The following is an 18030-nucleotide window of genomic DNA, read 5'->3' as shown; positions in this document are numbered from 1 at the left end:
TGATGAAGAGCTACGACCTTTCAAGCTCCAAGGCTATCCAAGAGAAGCAGTGAATCTCAATATACGGATACATCTACGTCCTAAATGCATTGTGTATCAATTTAATTTTATGTATTTGCATTTATGAAGGTTCATGTATGGTTATGAACTTAGACAATATAGATGAAAGGTTGTGTCATTTCATTTAAATAGTGTTGTATTTTTCATAGAGTCAGAGCTATGATACCAAATGACAAAGGAAAGTACCTCATTTAAAATTGAGAACTCTCCTTATTCAAGGTGAACTATAGCAACCCAACTTTCTATTATAATTTTTGGATATTACCATATGCATGCATAGGCTTTACAATAAATTCACCAAGAAAAAAAATAAATAAAATAAATAATATTTTTATTTCATTAAATAAAACTCAAATAATAAAATCTTGAAAACACCGTTCAGGGTGCCATTGACTTTGTTTTAGAATAAATTGAGCCAATGAATAAATGAAATAACCAAGGGTTTTAAAGAACTAAACTATTAAACCAAATCATGTCAAACTAAAGAAATGAACAAATGCAAAAGCAACGTCTTGTCCCAACGGTCGAATCAGGGATTCTTCCTGTCATTCGTCGTCTGATCCCTTCCCTCACCTGCAAAACATGGAAAGAAGATAATGAGTATAAAATATACCTAGTAAGCAACCCACTACTGGGCCCCCTAAGTGAACTGTTAGCATTCCTATCGGGACTCAAGGGCACAATACACATAGTAGGCATAGGCATAGGCATAGGCATAGGCATAGGCATAGGCATAGGCATGAACATAAGGGGCGAACCCGAATGCACATTTTCATAGGTAATGACCCTAGAGGGACACAGTCATAAGCATAAATGGTGACCCCAAGAGAACACTATAACATAGGCATAATATGTGAATCCGAAAACTCACAACATGCGATGTGCATAGCCTGATAAAAAAGCTAACAGACACTATTAGTCTCACGTAGGCATAAGCATACAATCAAAGTCTTAAATCGTGCTTAGTTCAGAATAGTCTCTCTAATTCATCTATCAATCAAACTCTGCAACAATACAAAATATCAAAATTTCATAGCATAAACATAAGCTTCCATACTCTCCACCAACAGTCTAACAGCCATGAATCCATACAAAATTAATTTTTCTAATAAAATTAATGATAATTAATTAAACAATTGAATTAATTCTAATTAATTTAATATCAAATATTAAATTAATTCGATACTAATTCCACCATCATGAATCCCTATTCATGGATTTCATATTTAAATCATATTTAAACATTAATCAATTTTTCAATTTCATTTAATTCCAAAATAAAACGTGTAATTATATCACATATAATTACTAATTCCCTTAATTCGTATTTGAACTATTCAAATTAACTTATCATGCTATTCTAAGACTTATCCATTTGTGAGCTAGTAGGGGACCTAATGGACCTACAAATCATGGGCTCTAACGATTCGAGATTAATTGGCTAAACTCTTTACACTGAATTCTCTCATTCGTTAACTATTGGGTCACTCCACTAAAGCTCGTAGTTGCAAACTTACACTCCTCTCACTGTAGATATATTGTGTCAACTCGATATAATCATGATTAGTAAGTTAACCCTTCACAAGTTGTTCGTAATAACGACTGGGTCAAAAGGCTGTTTTACCCCGAGATTACCTCTTGTTCCTTAAGTTCCACCGATCCTCTAATGAACAATTGGTTTGTGATCCGATCATTAAACTGAATCCCTCTCAGGCCAAGGAGAGGATGGGGCCCCTTGTTCAAGACCGGGAGTCAACACTTAAGAGAACAACCTCTCTACTATCCCTGAAAGTGGGTAGGAGCGAATTTCATTTTGCACCATATGTCTCCAGCTATCTACCCGATCTTACCCCTGAAATGAGAGGCTTATTGAGCCGACGCTGTTGAGTCAATCCTCACCTATGCAAATCTAAGGATAATCCCAAATAAACAGGAGTTCATAGTTAGCTCAGGATTAAGGTCATCGTTTTGAAATAGTCAATCTTAAACAGTAAACAACATTATAAAGTAAGAGTGACTTATTTCTTGGTTCGATCTTGCGTAAACTCATTGCATGGGATCAGGATCATTTCGTCTGTAGCACTTTACAACTCCTTGTAACAATTATAGAGTGGGTCGCATCCGATAGTATTACCAGAATAAGACATCCAACTTTATTCATATACTATAGATCATTTAGACTATTTACTCAAATCTAATCCACTATGTCTCCACATAAAGTTCAAGTACTCATGTAATAGTCATGAATCTTTTAGTTTATTTAATTTATTTATAAAACGAAATAAGTCATTCATATATTCAATAGAACTTTATTGAATCAAACTTCATTAACAACTTTATTGAATTTATCACAATAAATTTAATATTTATAAACTACGAGTTTTATAACATAAAATCAAACATACCCAACACATGATTTGTTTCAAAACCACTCCAAAACTTCAATCGAGCAACCCAACATGAACATATGCCACACCTAATAATTATGAACTTAAATTACAACATCCTTCAAATTCTAATTGACCATAAAACCTCAGATCCTTACCAAAATCTTGTTGAAATCAATCTTGAACTTACTGGATAGCATCCCTATACTTTCCAAAAATTAACCCAAATGTCAAGAACTCGCCCCAAATCGGCAAGTTAAGCGATGACACATGGTAGAGCCGACGGCAGCGAACAGACGATAATCGTTTGGGCGAGGAGAAACTGGTGGCAGCGCGACTGGGCCTAGATCTGGGCGGCGCGGCTGGCGAACTTGGAACTCAAGTGGACAAGCGATGAACGGCACTGGCAGCTTCGACGAACCCCTTACACCAAACAGAGAAGAGATGAAGAGAAGGACGGAAGGGGAACGGCGTTGGCGGTGTTAGCTGGATTTGCATGCGTAAGGGAGGTTGTGAGAAAGAGAGAGGTCTGAAGGAGGGGTGGGTCTTGGTTGGAGCAACTAAAAAGATGTTTTTTCCCCTTAACTCTCCACCATACAAACATATATATATTTTATAACCCATAAAGTCAAACGCTAGTTGACCTACCAAATCACCTTTAATATATACTCCTCTTTTCCTTCATAATTCCTCCAAATTAAACCAATTCCTTCCAAGATTCTAAACCTTCAAATTAAATTCAAACTCCAGAATCTCCCAATTAAACTCAAAGTTCTTTATCGAATTGATTTGAATTAATTATCTTCCCTAATTTGACTCCAAAATCAAAATTAAATAACCATAAAATCCAATAAATTTAAGATAATTAATCTAAATTCACCTGAAACTCGGGATGTTACATTCTTCCTTTCTTAAGAAACTTTTGTCCTCAAAAGTTCAAATCTTGAAAAAATGTGGGTAATGTGTCCTCATCTCGTCCTCACGTTCCTATATTACATCCTCAAACTGATGATTAAGCCACAAAACTTTTATTAATATTATCTCTCTGTTGTGTAAAACTTTCACTTCCCTTGCAAGGACTTGTATCGGCTTCTCTTCATAACTTAAGTTCTCATTCAATTGTAAGGGATCGAAGTCCAACACATAGGATGGATCTGTCATATACTTCCTTAACATCGAGACATGAAAACATTGTGAATCAGGAAATAGCGCAAAGCTAGATGATAAGCCACTGGGTCAATCCTTCCTAAGATCCTAAAAAGCCCAATAAAACATGGACTTAGCTTTCTTTTCTTTCCAAAACCCAATATACTTTTCATAGGTGCTATTTTTGAAAACACTTTATCACCAACTGCAAACTCAAAGCCTCTTCATTTAGTATCAGCATAATTTTTTCGTCTGCTCTGTGTTGTTTCCATCCTTACTTTAATCTTCTTAATAGACTCCTTGGTAGTTTTCACTAACTCAAGTCCTACCAATTTCCTTTCACCAACCTCAACTCAATAAACGGGAGATCTGAAACTCTTTCCCATATCAAGCCTCAAAAGAAGTCATACCTATAGTAGCTTTGTAACAGTTATTATAGTGAACTCCATGAGATGCAAATGGAAGTTCTAACTTTCTGCAAAATATAATGCATAACGCATAACATGTCCTCTAGTAGCGTGACTGAAATTGGTACCTTAAGAAGTGCGACAACCTCTTCCATATATAACTATGAAACTTAAGATGATGAAGACCAACAGTACTTTAACAAATTCACTTTGAGAATTGCCAAGAACTTAGGAAGTCTTATTTATTAAGAGCGTGCATCTAAACTGATCATAGTAACATAGAGACATCTCCATATGTGCGTAAGTTGGAAATTGCTTCTACTCTAGAAGCATCAACTGTCTTGCCCTCTTTAATAGCTATGTGTTTGAGAAACAACTTTGTTCAATTAAGGCCCAAACTCTCTAAAACTCGACATAAGGCTTTCTACTATCCCAGGCTAAAAACTTACTCGAGCCAATCCTCATATTACTCCTTAGCTTAAAACCGTTGCATATCATTATTTAGATCCTACTATGAATTGAGTCTAAAAATATCTTTAAAAATGAAGTTCCTGAAATCCATGGATACTATAGAGCATCAGTCAATTTGAATCACGTCCCTTATAACCTCATAATAACCGTATCTAATGATTGAAGATAGTCCTTGGTATAAACCCTTTCTGATTAATAAATATAGGCTCTAAAACCCTTACTCCTTTAAGTTGGAATCTGGATTCGACACAAGATGGCCTCTACATTCCCCTGTGATTTAGTTATGCTATCAAATTCAGTTTATAACAGTTGATAACTAATTGTATGGTTCCATCTTTCCTTCTTAATAAACAAAACTTGAGCACCTTGAGACGAAATATCTAGCATAAGATAACTTTGTACAACAATTCATGTATGTGTTTTGAGCTACTTCAACTCTGTTATAGCAACCTCTTTCTATCAACACAAGCTCTATACTCCAGGTTGGCCCTTATAGCAGTGACAAATCTAACTTACTTTACTATTACTAGCACCAATCGGTTGTCTCCTTCAAGCAATATTTCTTTTCTCTTTTCAATCAACATGATGGTTTCAATAACTCTGCTATAACAATATTTGCGCTGGTTGTGGAGCAATGGCTCCTTGATTAATGGCCATTGATTGGAGGATCGAGGTTACCGTGGCCATCTGGGCGGCCAATGTAGTCATTGTCTCCGCAGGGACAATGGCTGTTTCGAATTTTCTTCTATCGGCACCTCGGCCTCTGTATCCATCATCTATCCAGTCATCCATATTCCGTGAGATGCGGTCAAGAATGACTTTGGCCTCCGTGTATGTCTTGTTCATAAAACCTCCTGTCGCAGAGGCATCAGCAACAACCTGCGTTGCTCTGTTCAGGCCATTGTAGAATGTTTCCATCAAGACGCAATCGGGAATCCTGATATGCGGGCAATTTTTCACCAATCTTCTGAATCGCACCCAGGCGGTGCTCAGGGTCTCATTTTCTTTTTGCTCAAAGTTCAACATATCCTTTCATCTTCTTGCGTTGACAATCGGTGGGAAGAACTTCTTCATAAACCGCTCAACCAATTGCTCCCATGAAATGATTTCATTGGGCTCTAGTGAATAAGCCCACTTTTTAGCCTCATCACTCAAGGTTTAAGGGAACAGATATAACCGAATATTCTCCAGGGTCACGCCAGGTAGGGAGAAATTGCCACACATCTCGACGAAGCTGGTCAGGTGGGCATGCAGGTCTTCACCTTGCAGACCCCCAAATTGTCCTGTGTTCTGAATCATTTGTAACATGACCGACTTGATCTCAAAGCGCGCATTCTCCTCGACAGTTGGCCTTGAGATTCCAGGCGAAAAATCATACAGGTTAGGTGCCGCATAACTTCACATTGGGATGTTGCGATCGCTGCCAGGAATACGGGATCCTGGGCTGGTCGAACAGCCCCTGGGTTTACTATTGGCAATGCATCGTCGTGGTTATCTGCCATGCTGGCTGTTTTTTTTTGTCGATTTCTGTTATGGCGTATCCTCGCGCGAATTTCGGTTCAACACCAGGATTCATAAACTGTCAGGCTGCTCTCCACGTTATACAACCAATACAATGAGATCTGTCCTACGAAATACCAAAAACTACTCAAACAATAAACCGTTAACCAGAATCCCCGGTAACGGCGCCATAAACTTGTAAACATAAGATGTATCTTATGTCATACAACGCATGGATGATTATAACGCAAGTTTATGATCCCCGGCAACGGCGCTATAAACTTGTAACGACGGGGTTGGGATGTATGATATTGAGTGCTCATGATGATACGATACTACTTCTATTTATGCGTTAATTTGGAATGTTCATGTAGTATGCTCTGCGTTGTCACAAGTTTCCTTACGATGGAACCAAGTGTAATTCCATCGCAAGTTTCTCGGTGTGATCCGAGGTCGAACACGGAGAAATGGTGTCGGTTATTGCGGTATGTTCATGGTATATGCAACCAGGTTTTCAATTCTTTATAAAGGAGTTTGTACAGGTAAGTAAATTGCAGTAAAATAAAGGAAAGCAGTAAAGATGCGATAAAACATAAAGATACAGTAAACCTAAGCTAGATGTTACAAGATACAGACTTCATGTACAAGATGCTAGGATTAAGGTCGGCTGTGAAGGTTGTGCAAAGATGTGGGATGCGGCACAAGGCTTATGAACAAAATAGAAAGAGAAAGATAAGTATTACAAACAACGCAAGACCTTAATTGGATTTAAAGGTACAAATACTGTTCCACTCTTCTCTTGGCGTACACCTCTCAGTGATCGGCCGTGTTCCCCACATGTCTGTAGTGAAACAGAGTCTAGCGTAATGAACGCAAGGTTGCTTCCATGTCTGGAAGTACTACTCGCTTTAGTTAACGCACTCTTCTGACCTTCTCTCGATAGATCAAAATGACATCTTCACTTCTGCTCTCACAGGTGAGGATGCCGTCTAGTATGCTTTAGCTAAACATGTTTTATAACTTTAATACAGATTAAGTTCTTGGTGATTCATATTGCTCATCAGGGGATTAAAAAAACATCATGAAGAAAGTGACTAATAGGTGAACGGAAACAGACAGAAAATGGTAAATGGAATCTATCGAAACATTTAATATTTCTACTAAGCGTTTGATACATGATGTGTGAATGAAGAGATAAAAAAAACTATAGAATACAATGAAAGAGAGATAGAACAGATATAAACAAGTGCCAATGTCTTGGCACAAATTCGATGGAGATCTGCTTGCCGGATAGGATGGATTCGATGGCAGAAAGAGCTTCCCTCTCAGGCTTGCTCCATCGGTAGCAGGGGTCTCTGTACAGAGCTTCAATCGGGTATATGGCAGGTCGGATATGAGATTCACCTCTCGGCCTTATCTCTTTCTCTTCCCGGATTTCTTCTCTTCAGCACTCAGCTCAGCCTTTTCTCTCTAAAATCTTATAGCACTTAGCCCCGTATCAAATAGCATACTTTTCTCTGAAATCAATAGGGTATTTATAGGAACAGATCTTTGACTCCGGCCTTATGGTTCCCACTTGATGGTAATTCCGCAAATGGAGGGATATTATTCCTTCTGTTATGCAATCAGACCATCAATTTTGCACAACCGTTAGTTGTACACATGTCTCAATCCCCCACTTTCGCATTGCTCAGTTGCATATTTTGATCATAGATTCACATGCGGTGCTTGTTTTTATTACCGCATGCGGTTGAAGCATAACTCTAGACCGACTGTCACATTGTGTCGTTACTTCGATAATCGTCTCTTCATGGTTGACCGACGGGCGCAATGTGGCAGAGATGCGTTAATTAGTTTCTCATGAGCCTTGAGCACAAGCGGTGACTTGGTCTCCTGCAAAACAGAGTAAAGTTTGGCTTGTCTTCCATCTTTTTGCCGTTAGTGGGTGTAAGCGCAAACATTTATAATTATTGTCATACTGGGCTAATCTTCAAACAATTGGCACATAATTACTAACTTTTGACCGCAATATCTTGATAAGGTGGCATCAATAACTTGTATTTCTACAAATTATCAATATGAGGTGTGGATGAAGGATAATTCATTGGCCTGACTTCATATATTGGCTAGCATACCTAATGTTTTGGCCAAAAGGGTTAAGAACGTGGTCATTGCATGTGAGATCATATACTCGTTACAATATTTATTTGAATGTCAGTTCTTACTTTTTTAGTACAAAGGGATGGATGACAAAACCAGTAATGTCAGTTCCCAAGTTAACCTTTAGGAAGAGACAATAAGTGTTGCTGACTCTGTTAAAGTTCATCGACAAGAAGTGTTCTCTGACATGGAACTAGGAGCTTATTTAGGTTTTGATACTAATCCCACTACTCTCCAAAAGAGGAGGATGTCTAAAGACAATAAATATGATTTATTGGTCTTGAAGATGTGTTTGGTAGAGAATGATGATTTTGCTTGAATCCTTGATTCGGGTGCTACCAACCATGTTAGTTCCTCTTACCAAGGATTCAATTCCTGGCAAACCGTTTCTACAGGGAGAGATGATTCTTCGAGTCGGTACTGGTGAGGTTGTTTCAGCTGTTGCTTTAGGCAGGCTGAAGTTATTTTTGGACAAGAAACGTTATTTGTTACTGGATAATGTTTTTATAGTTCCTCATATCAAGAGGAACTTAATCTCAGTTTCTTGTCTCATCGAACAAGGCTATAACATATAATAGTAGGCATATTAATTCGACGACTTGAGCCACTCTCATCCATGCAAATTAAATGATGAGACCTCACAGAGAGAAGTTCATAATTCACTCAGGATTAAGATTGAGTTGCACATGATCATCTTATGAAATATTAATCTCATCAATTAACGAATTTATGAAGAGAGATTAAATATTTCGTTGCAGTTTTATACAAACTCTTCAAATAGGATATCCCCACTCATATATCTCCACATGAATAGTTTTGATATAACCAATTGTAATTATTACAAAGTGGATTGTTCCATAGTATCACCAGGATAAGACACCCAATCTTATCCATATACTATAGACCCTTTAAGTTATTTCTTGAACATGACCCACCTCATATGTCAACTACATATTGTTCAAGACTACATGTAATAACCTTGAATTTTTAATTGTTAATGGAATTTAATAATACATATTTAATAATTAAAATAATTAACTAATTAATTACTAAAGAATTTAAGGCACAAATCCTAATATTTTTCCCTTACGTGACTATTGTTCTTTCAATTTTACCACTCTTTGTCCAAAATGGTCCTAACATAAAACATTTTCAAATGTTCTTATAACATTACATAAACTAAACATTCTCATTAAGAAAACACTAAATTATTGAAAATTCCTTTTCTGAGAGTAAAGTGTTTATTTTCAAGAATGGTATGGAGATTGGTTTTGGATCAATGGAAAGTAACTCGTATGTACTAAGGCCATTAGTCATAAAGACCTTGTTTAATACTGAAATGTTTAGTACAGCGACAATAGCTAAAAGACCAAAAGCTTCTCCTAAAGAAAACACACATATTTGGCATCCTAGGTTAGGTCACATCAACCTCGATAGGATTGAGCAGTTGGTAAAATGCGGACTTCTAAAGAGTTTAGAAGAAAACTCTTTGCCGGTATGTGAATCATGCCTTGAAGGCAAAATGACCAAACGACCTTTTACTAGAAAAGGTTATAGAGTCGAAGAAACCTTGGAGCTTATACATTCAGACCTTTGTGGTCTGATGAGTGTTAGGGCTCGAGGTAGGTATGAATATTTCATTTCTTTCATAGATTACTGTTCAAGGCACGGTATCTCTACCTAATGCAATGTAAGTCTAAAGCTCTTGACAAGTTCAAGGAGTATAAGGCTGAAGTTGAAAACTTGTTAGGTAAGAAGTTCAAAACACTACGATCTGATCGTGGTGGAGAGTATATGGATTTCAAATTCAATAACTATATGATAGAACATGGAATTACGTCCTAACTCTCAACCTCAAGTACACCTCAGCAGAATGGTGTGTCAGAAAGGAGAAACAGAACCTTATTGGACATGGTTCGGTCTATGATGAGTTATGCTCATCTTCCATACTCGTTTTGGGGTTTTGCAGTGAAGACTGCAAGTTACATTTTGAACAACATTCCCTCTAAAAGTGTTTTTGAAACACCTTTTAACTTGTGGAGAGGTCATAAAGGTAGTTTACGCCACTTCAGGATTTGAGGGTGTCTGACCCATGTGCTTGTGACTAACCCGAAGAAGTTGGAATCGCGTTCGAAAGTTTGCCTCTTTGTAGGCTACCCCAGGGAAACGAGGGGTGGATACTTCTATGATCCGAGTGAGAATAAAGGTGTTTGTTTCTAAAAATGCTATATTCTTGGAAGAAGACCACATTAAAGATCATAAACCATGAAGTAAGCTTGTCTTACGGGAGACTTCTAATGAGGCTACTGAGGGTTCAACAAGAGTTGTTAAGGTCGGTTTATCTAGTCAACCATCTCAAGAATTGAGACTGCCTCGACATAGTGAGGGGGTTATGAACCCACCAGAACACTACTTGGGTTTGACTGAAGCCCATAACATCATTGCTAATGATGAGGTCGAGGATCCATTGTCTTTTAGATAAGCAATGAAGGATGTTGACAAAGATGAGTGGATTAAAGCCATGAACCAGGAGATGGAGTCTATGTACTTCAATAACATCTGAGAACTTGTGCATCAGCCTGATGGGGTAAAACCTATAGGATGTAAGTGGATCTACAAGTGAAAACGAGGTATAGATGGAAAGGTGCAAACCTTTAAAGCTAGACTCGTGGTAAAGGGTTATACCCAGGTCGAGAGAGTGGATTATGAGGAAACTTTCTGTTGTCATGTTGTAGTCTATCAGGATACTCCTATCAATAGCCACATTTTATGATTATGAGATATGGCAATAGAATTCAAGACTTTTTTTTTTAATGGTAATCTTGAGGAGACCATCTACATGGCTCAACAAGAGGGGTTCATTGTTCCATATCAAGAGCAAAGAGTTTGCAAGCTTAATATGTTATGAGTTGACAAGTGTCTCTTTCATGGAACATTAGATTTGACAGTGCGGTCAAATCGTTTGGCTTTGATCAGAACGTTGATGAGCCTTGTGTTTACAAGAAGATCATCAACAGCTCGGTAGCTTTTCTGGTACTGTATGTGGATGATATCCTATTCATTGAGAATGATGTAGGGTTTCTGACTAACATTAAGAAGTGGCTAGCCGCCCAGTTCCAAATGAAAGATTTGGGTGAGGTGTAGTATGTTCTAGGGATCCAGATTATTCGGGATCGTAAGAACAAGAGGTTACCCTTATCTCAGGCATCGTACATCGATCAAATGTTGGTCAGGTACAGGATGCAGGATTCCAAGAGGGGTTTATTACCCTTTAGGCATGGAATCGTTTTGTCTAAGGATCAGTGTCCTAAGACACCTCAAGAGGTTGAGGATATAAGATGGATTCCCTATTCTTCAGCTGTTGGAAGCTTAATGTATGCAATGTTATGTACTAGACCTGACATTTGCTATACAGTAGGGATTGTCAGTCGTTATGAGTCCAATCCAGGATTAGATCACTGGACGACTGTCAAAATGATCCTCAAGTATCTACGGAGAACGAAGGACTACATGTTTGTGTATGGAGATAAGGATTTGATCCTTACAGGATACACAAACTTTAACTTTCAAACTGATAGAGATTCTCGGAAATCGACATCAGAGTCAGTGTTCACTCTGAACAGAGGGGTTGTAGTGTGGCGAAACATCAAGCAAGGATGCATCGCGGACTCCACTATGGAAGCCGAATACATAGCCGCTTGTGAAGTAGCAAAGAGGCCATTTGGCTGAGGTAATTTCTTATAGATTTGGAAGTTGTTCCAAATATGTATTTGTCGATCACTCTTTATTGTGATAACAACGAGATTGTGGCGAATTCAAAGGAACCTCAGAGTCATCGTAGAGTCAAGCATATAGATCGAAAATATCATTTGATTAGGGAGATTATGCATCGCGATGATGTGATAGTCACGAAGATCGTGTTAGAGCACAATATTGCTGATCCGTTTACAAAGGCTCTCACGGCTAAAGTGTTCGAAGGTCATCTGTAGAGTCTAGGTCTATGGGACATGCCGCATCTTGTCTAGGACAAGTGGGAGATGATACTAAGATATAGAGTATGCCTTAGTTTATTGTATATTGTACTTGTGTTTTTCATGTATTATACATTAGTCTCCCGAGGCATTAGGACAAGTGGGAGATTGTTGGGATTGGTGTCCTAATTCTCCCGGAGTCTCGTAGTTTATAAATATTATATACATTTTTATGAATAAAATAAGAGTTATTTCATTTTTTTCATTTACTCATATCCAATAAACAAAGCTCCATGGTTATTGTATGTAAACTTAAGCATGTATATGAGATATACAAGTAGATCATGTCTTAAGTGATAATCTAAAAAGGTTTGTAGTATAAGGAATAAGGAGGGATACTTTATCCTTGTGACACTACGGATACGACCTACTTTGTAACGGTTTACAAGTGTTGTGAACTACTACAAATGGTTGATTCTGACGATTCATGTGGAGACATACGAACAGGGGTGTCCTATACAAAGAGTTTGTATAAGACGGGACCACGAGATGAATAGTTTATTTATATAACGTCGTTGATACTTGAGATTTACATCTCACCTAAATGACCATAAGTGACATGACCTTAATCCTGAGTGTTTTGGGAACTTCTACCCTTGAGGGCGGTCCTTTAATTAGTATGGGTGAGAGTGGCCAGATTGTCAACTCAACAAGTCTACCTTTTTGAGGATTTGTCTGATTAGGGAACTGGGAACTCAGTTACACGATTGAGCACATCGTCTATACGATAGACTGTGTCATCTCCCACTTGCTCAATCGTCTACACGATTGTTGTTCCTCCAGTCTCTTCCTTTAACCAAGGTCATACGTAGCCCACAACTCCTTGATTCTTACATCGAGAATACCAAGGTGACCATTGTAGTGGTGTTCTCACTCAACTCAATTGAGTTCGAGGTTTTGGAGGTCGTTTGTTGAGTTTGTGTTCGTTGTGCCCGTGTTGTATCGATCGTTGTGTTTGAGCGTTCCTGTATTGCTATCCCTTGATTATCTTAAAGCATGCTGTAATTTCTAGTTGTTGCATGACCTGTTAGTTTCCGTTTTATGACTGTAATTGTTTATGTTCAATTTCAAATGGAATTTGGAATGATCCTTCCGCTGCTCATGAAAATTCTCATGTCTGATTTCCTTCATCTCCATATAAATATATCCTTATAGCCCATTTAGGGCAATGAGGTTTTTTTTATTACACAAAAAACGTAGCCTCCAAGCCTCCACATTCTCTCTAACTTCTCTCTAAAAATTCTCTACCCTTTTCCTCATTAAAAGTTTTTGGAGATCACTCTTCCAAGTTTTCTGGAATCTTAGATAATGGCACGATAACTTTGTTGGTGGTGTCATTCTCCATTAGAGAAGTTCGAGATCGTTGGTAACGATGGAAGAAGAAAGCTAGAAGAATCAACAAAGATGAGTTTTGATTTCTTCTTTTCTTCCTCTTTTCTAGCATTCTTATAGTTTTCTTTGAATGTTTATCCTACAAATACATGTTTTATTTTACTATTTTTGTTTCAAATATCAAATGTCTAAATACAAAGTGTTCACACGCTTTCGTGGGAATTCAGTTCCTTCATTTACATAGGTCAATATCAAGGTGAATGGAAAAATTCTTTATAGTGAGTGGGAGAAGGACGTGTGTCAACATATCCTATAGTCTTCTTCATTAGTTTGCTTAGTGAGATTACATACTCGACCATGTGGCACATTGGAAGTGTTTTTCCTTTGGAAGGTGTTTGTATGAAATCAATATTAGGGAAAACTCCAAAAATATATAGGATCACTTTAGTTTTTACTCCAATTTGCTCTTCCCTTTGGCAGACTTATCGGGGCAAAACTCTAGTATCTAAAATGAAGGGTCATACTCACAATGAACTATTAAGGAAGTTAATAATTTCTTACCAAAATAATGGTAACTAGTTGTTATAGGAATAAAAGTTATTTTGGTGTAATAGTTAGTTGAGAATGTCTCAATTCAGTGAAGGTGTGACTGATCACCTGTTGGTGGCTTTGTCCTAACTCACGGAAGTATCATTGCAAAATTTAAATGATTTAGGGTACATTAAATTTTTGCTAAAACTTGATTGGAATCAAATAGCTATGTATGTACTAATTTAGATAATTTTGTTTGTTTCAAATATCTTGAAATGACAAGCGCTATAATTAATTTACTAGGAACTGACAAACTAACTGATGAAAACTACACAAGTTGGAAAAACATGATCAATATTGTGCTAGTAATCGATGATCTTAGATTTGTTCTGATTGAGGATTGTCCATAAATTCCTACTTCTACTACATCTCAAATGTTTGAGATGTATATGATAGATGGATGAAGGCCAATGATAAGGCCAAAGCATACATCTTGGCAAACTTAACTAACAGTCTTGGCCAAAAAACATGAAATCATGATCATTGCACGTGAGATCATGGATTCGTTGCATGAGATGTTTGGAAAGCCTTCCACCCAGCTCAAGCATGATGCTCTAAAATAGAGACTAAAGAAAGTAAATATGATTTACTTCTTTTAGAAACTTGCTTAGTGGAGAATGACGATTCCTCCTAAATAATTGATTCAGGGGCTACTAATCATGTTTGTTCTTATATGCAGGGAATTAGCTCCTAGTAGCTTGAGGTTGGGGAGACGTCATGTGGGTTGGGACAAGACATGTCGTCTCTATTGTTGTAGTTGGGAGAATTAAATTACTGTTTCATAAATCTTACTTATTATTAGATAATGTGTATGTAGTTTTTAGTTTGAAAAGGAGCTTGATTTCTGCATCTTTTTTACTGGAACACTTGTACTCAATTTCTTTCCATATAAATAAAGCATTTATTTTCAAATTTTGAATTGAGTTGTGTTATGCAAAGTTAGAAAGTAATTTGTATGTGTTAAGACCATTAACATATAAAATGCTCTTGAATACTGAAATGTTCAGAACTACAACAACTCAAAATAAAAGATTTAACATTTCTCCTAAGAAAAATGTCCATCTTTAACATCTAAGATTAGATCACATAAATCTCAATAGGAGGCTAGTAAAGAATGTACTTCTAAATGGGTTGGAAGAAAATGACTAAGAGACTTTTTACTGGAAAATATCATGAGCTGAAGAACCCTTAGAACTTGTACATTCAGACATTTGTGATCTGATGAATGTTAAGGAAAAATGAGGATATGGGTATTTCATCTCATTTATAGATGATTATTCTAGATGTGGGTACATTTACCTAATGCAAATACAAGTATGAAGCTCTTGAAAAGTTCATAGAGTATTAGGCTGAAGTTGAGAATTTGTTAGGTACAACTATCAAAACATTTTGATCAGATCGAGGAGGAGAGCATATGGATTTGAGGTTCTAGAACTATTTGATAGAACATGAAATCTCATTTAAACTTTTAGCACCTGATACATCTCAACAAAATGGTATATTAGAAAGGAGAAATAGAACCCTGTTAGATATGGTTTGGCCTATGATAAGCTATGCTCAGCCACTTGATTCGTTTTGGGGTTATGTAGTAATAATTGTTATTTATATTATGAAACACATTTGTCAAAAAGTGTTCCTAATGCACATTTTGAATTGTGGAGAGGTCGTGATGAAGTTTACAACACTTCAAAATTTGGGGTTGCCTAGAACATGTGATTGAGACAAATTTAAAGAAATTGGGACCTTGTTCAAAGGTATGCCTATTTGTAGGTTATCCCAAAGAAATTGGAGGTGGGTACTTCTTTGATCTAAGAGAAAACAAAGTATTTGTATCGACAAATGTTATGTTCTTGGAAGAAGACTGCATCAAGGATTACAAACTGCGCAGTAAGTGAAGGAACTGTGAAGTTCCGTAGGGGAAACGGGGATCGACTCAATTTTTATTTTCACATAACAAGATATGATTATCACATAAAATTACAGCATACAAAAAGAAAAGGAAAAGAGAAATAAGGGTTAGGGTTTCAAGAAAACTTACCGTTGAAAAATACACAACTTTCACGAAATTCCCCTTCTCTACGAACAATCTCGAACTCTCGTACTAAGAACTTACAAAGAGGACATCACCAAGCGGAGCCTTCTGTATTCTCTTTTGGGTAAAGAATCCTCAAGAGTGTGTGGACTCTGAGTTTTGGGAGAGGGAGGGAAAAAAATTTAGAGAGGAAGAAGATCTCAGTGAAAATTACAGAAAGCAAATTCCTCCTATAAAACTTCTCGTAGAAGATGAAGATCTCCTCAACCAACACCCATTCACCACGTTAGATCAAGAGAGAATTAAGGGAGGGAAGTTATTTCCCTCCCTTAAATTTTAAAATTAAAATTAAAATTAATTTTAATTTATATATATATATAACTATATGTTATATCATATATAACAAATAACCTATAGTTTAATATTGTATTAAATACAATATAACCTATAATTTTAATTCTCTCATTAACGCATGATATTTATTATAAATCCCATTTATACTAAATTTAATTATATGAATCCAATTCACATAATTAATATGAATCATATTCAAATATTTATTTCCCATCAAATCAACTTTATATAATTTATCAAATACATCATATTAATTATATCATATAATTAATTTCATCAATTAATTTGAACAATTCAAACTAATCCAAAATTAATTCTTATAATCCCTGTTGAGCTATAAATAGAACTTTATGGACCTGTAGATTGAAGCTTCAATGGTACTTGAATAATTAATTAAGAATTTAAACTTCTTTGATTAAATTATTCAACATTCATTAACTGTCGATCACTCCATTAAAGATCGACAATTGCACTATTCACACTACATATATATTTTTGTGTCCATTGGATATAACTAGTCAATACTGCGTTGACCCTTCAAAAATTGCTCATAAGTATAGCTGGACAACAAATTACCCTTTTGCCCCTATAGTTACATATAACTTCTTATATACCACTGATCCCTCTAATGCGCAATAAGTCATAGTCCAACTATGACCAAACTCCTCTAGGGCCAAGAAAGGGTATGGTGCCACATTATTCAAGCCCCGAAATTAGTTCTTAAGGGAGCAATTTATCTACTTACCCAGACGTTTGGGAAGGTGTGAATTTTGTTTTGTGTAGCTGTGTTCCCAACTTCTCAATCAAACAAATCTCTAAAATGGTAGGCTTATCGAGTCGACGATCTAGCCATTCCCACCCATATAAATCAAAGGACTGCCTTCATAGGTAGGAGTTCGCAACTCACTCAGGATTTAGATCATGTCACCTATGGCCATCATGGTGAAATGTAAGTCTCTATTATAAACGGTGTTATATAATGAGACTAGTCATTTCGTGGTCCAGTCTTATACAAACTCCTTTGTATCGAACACCCTTGCTTATATGTCTCTACATGAATTATCAAGATCGGATTATTTGTAGTACTTTACAATAATTGTAATATCTACAAAACGGGTCGTATTCGTAGTGTCACCAGGATAAGGTACCCAACCTTATCCATCTACTATAAACCATTTAGGTTATAACTTAAACATGATCTGTATGCATGTCTCTACATACATGTTTAAGCTACAGATGATAACCTTGGATGTTAGTTTATCGGTTTGTGAGTTAATGCTACTAAATGTCAAATAAAACATCTCATATTTTATTAAATAAATAAAATGTTTGTATGTTACAATTACAAACTACAAGACCCAAGAGATTTAGGGCATCAATCCCAACAATCTCCCACTTGTCCTAAAGCTAGTGGAGTGTACAATATAAAAGTCATACTAATATAAAAGTACACATTAAATAATAAACTAGGGCATAGTATGCATCCAGTACAAAATCTCCCACTTACCCTAGACTAGATGTGGCCTGTCCCGTAGAACCATACTCTGCAGGTGACCCTC

At 36.7% G+C, this 18030-nt stretch overlaps 1 long non-coding RNA gene across 1 annotated transcript; it reads right to left on the bottom strand.

Moving 5' to 3' along the window:
• Nucleotides 1-370: 370 nt before the first annotated feature.
• Nucleotides 371-3028, bottom strand: LOC150038446 (uncharacterized). The gene is made up of 3 exons (XR_016531534.1): nucleotides 2606-3028; nucleotides 1696-1969; nucleotides 371-633 (listed from the first exon to the last, which is right to left on the bottom strand). It is a non-coding gene; the product is annotated as an uncharacterized LOC150038446 (long non-coding RNA).
• Nucleotides 3029-18030: the final 15002 nt, after the last annotated feature.

This window comes from Benincasa hispida, chromosome 1, assembly GCF_027475165.1.
Source record: "Benincasa hispida cultivar pf3 chromosome 1, pf3_genome.v1.1, whole genome shotgun sequence".
Lineage (NCBI taxonomy): Eukaryota > Viridiplantae > Streptophyta > Magnoliopsida > Cucurbitales > Cucurbitaceae > Benincasa > Benincasa hispida.
This window is presented reverse-complemented; position numbering and strand designations above follow the sequence as displayed.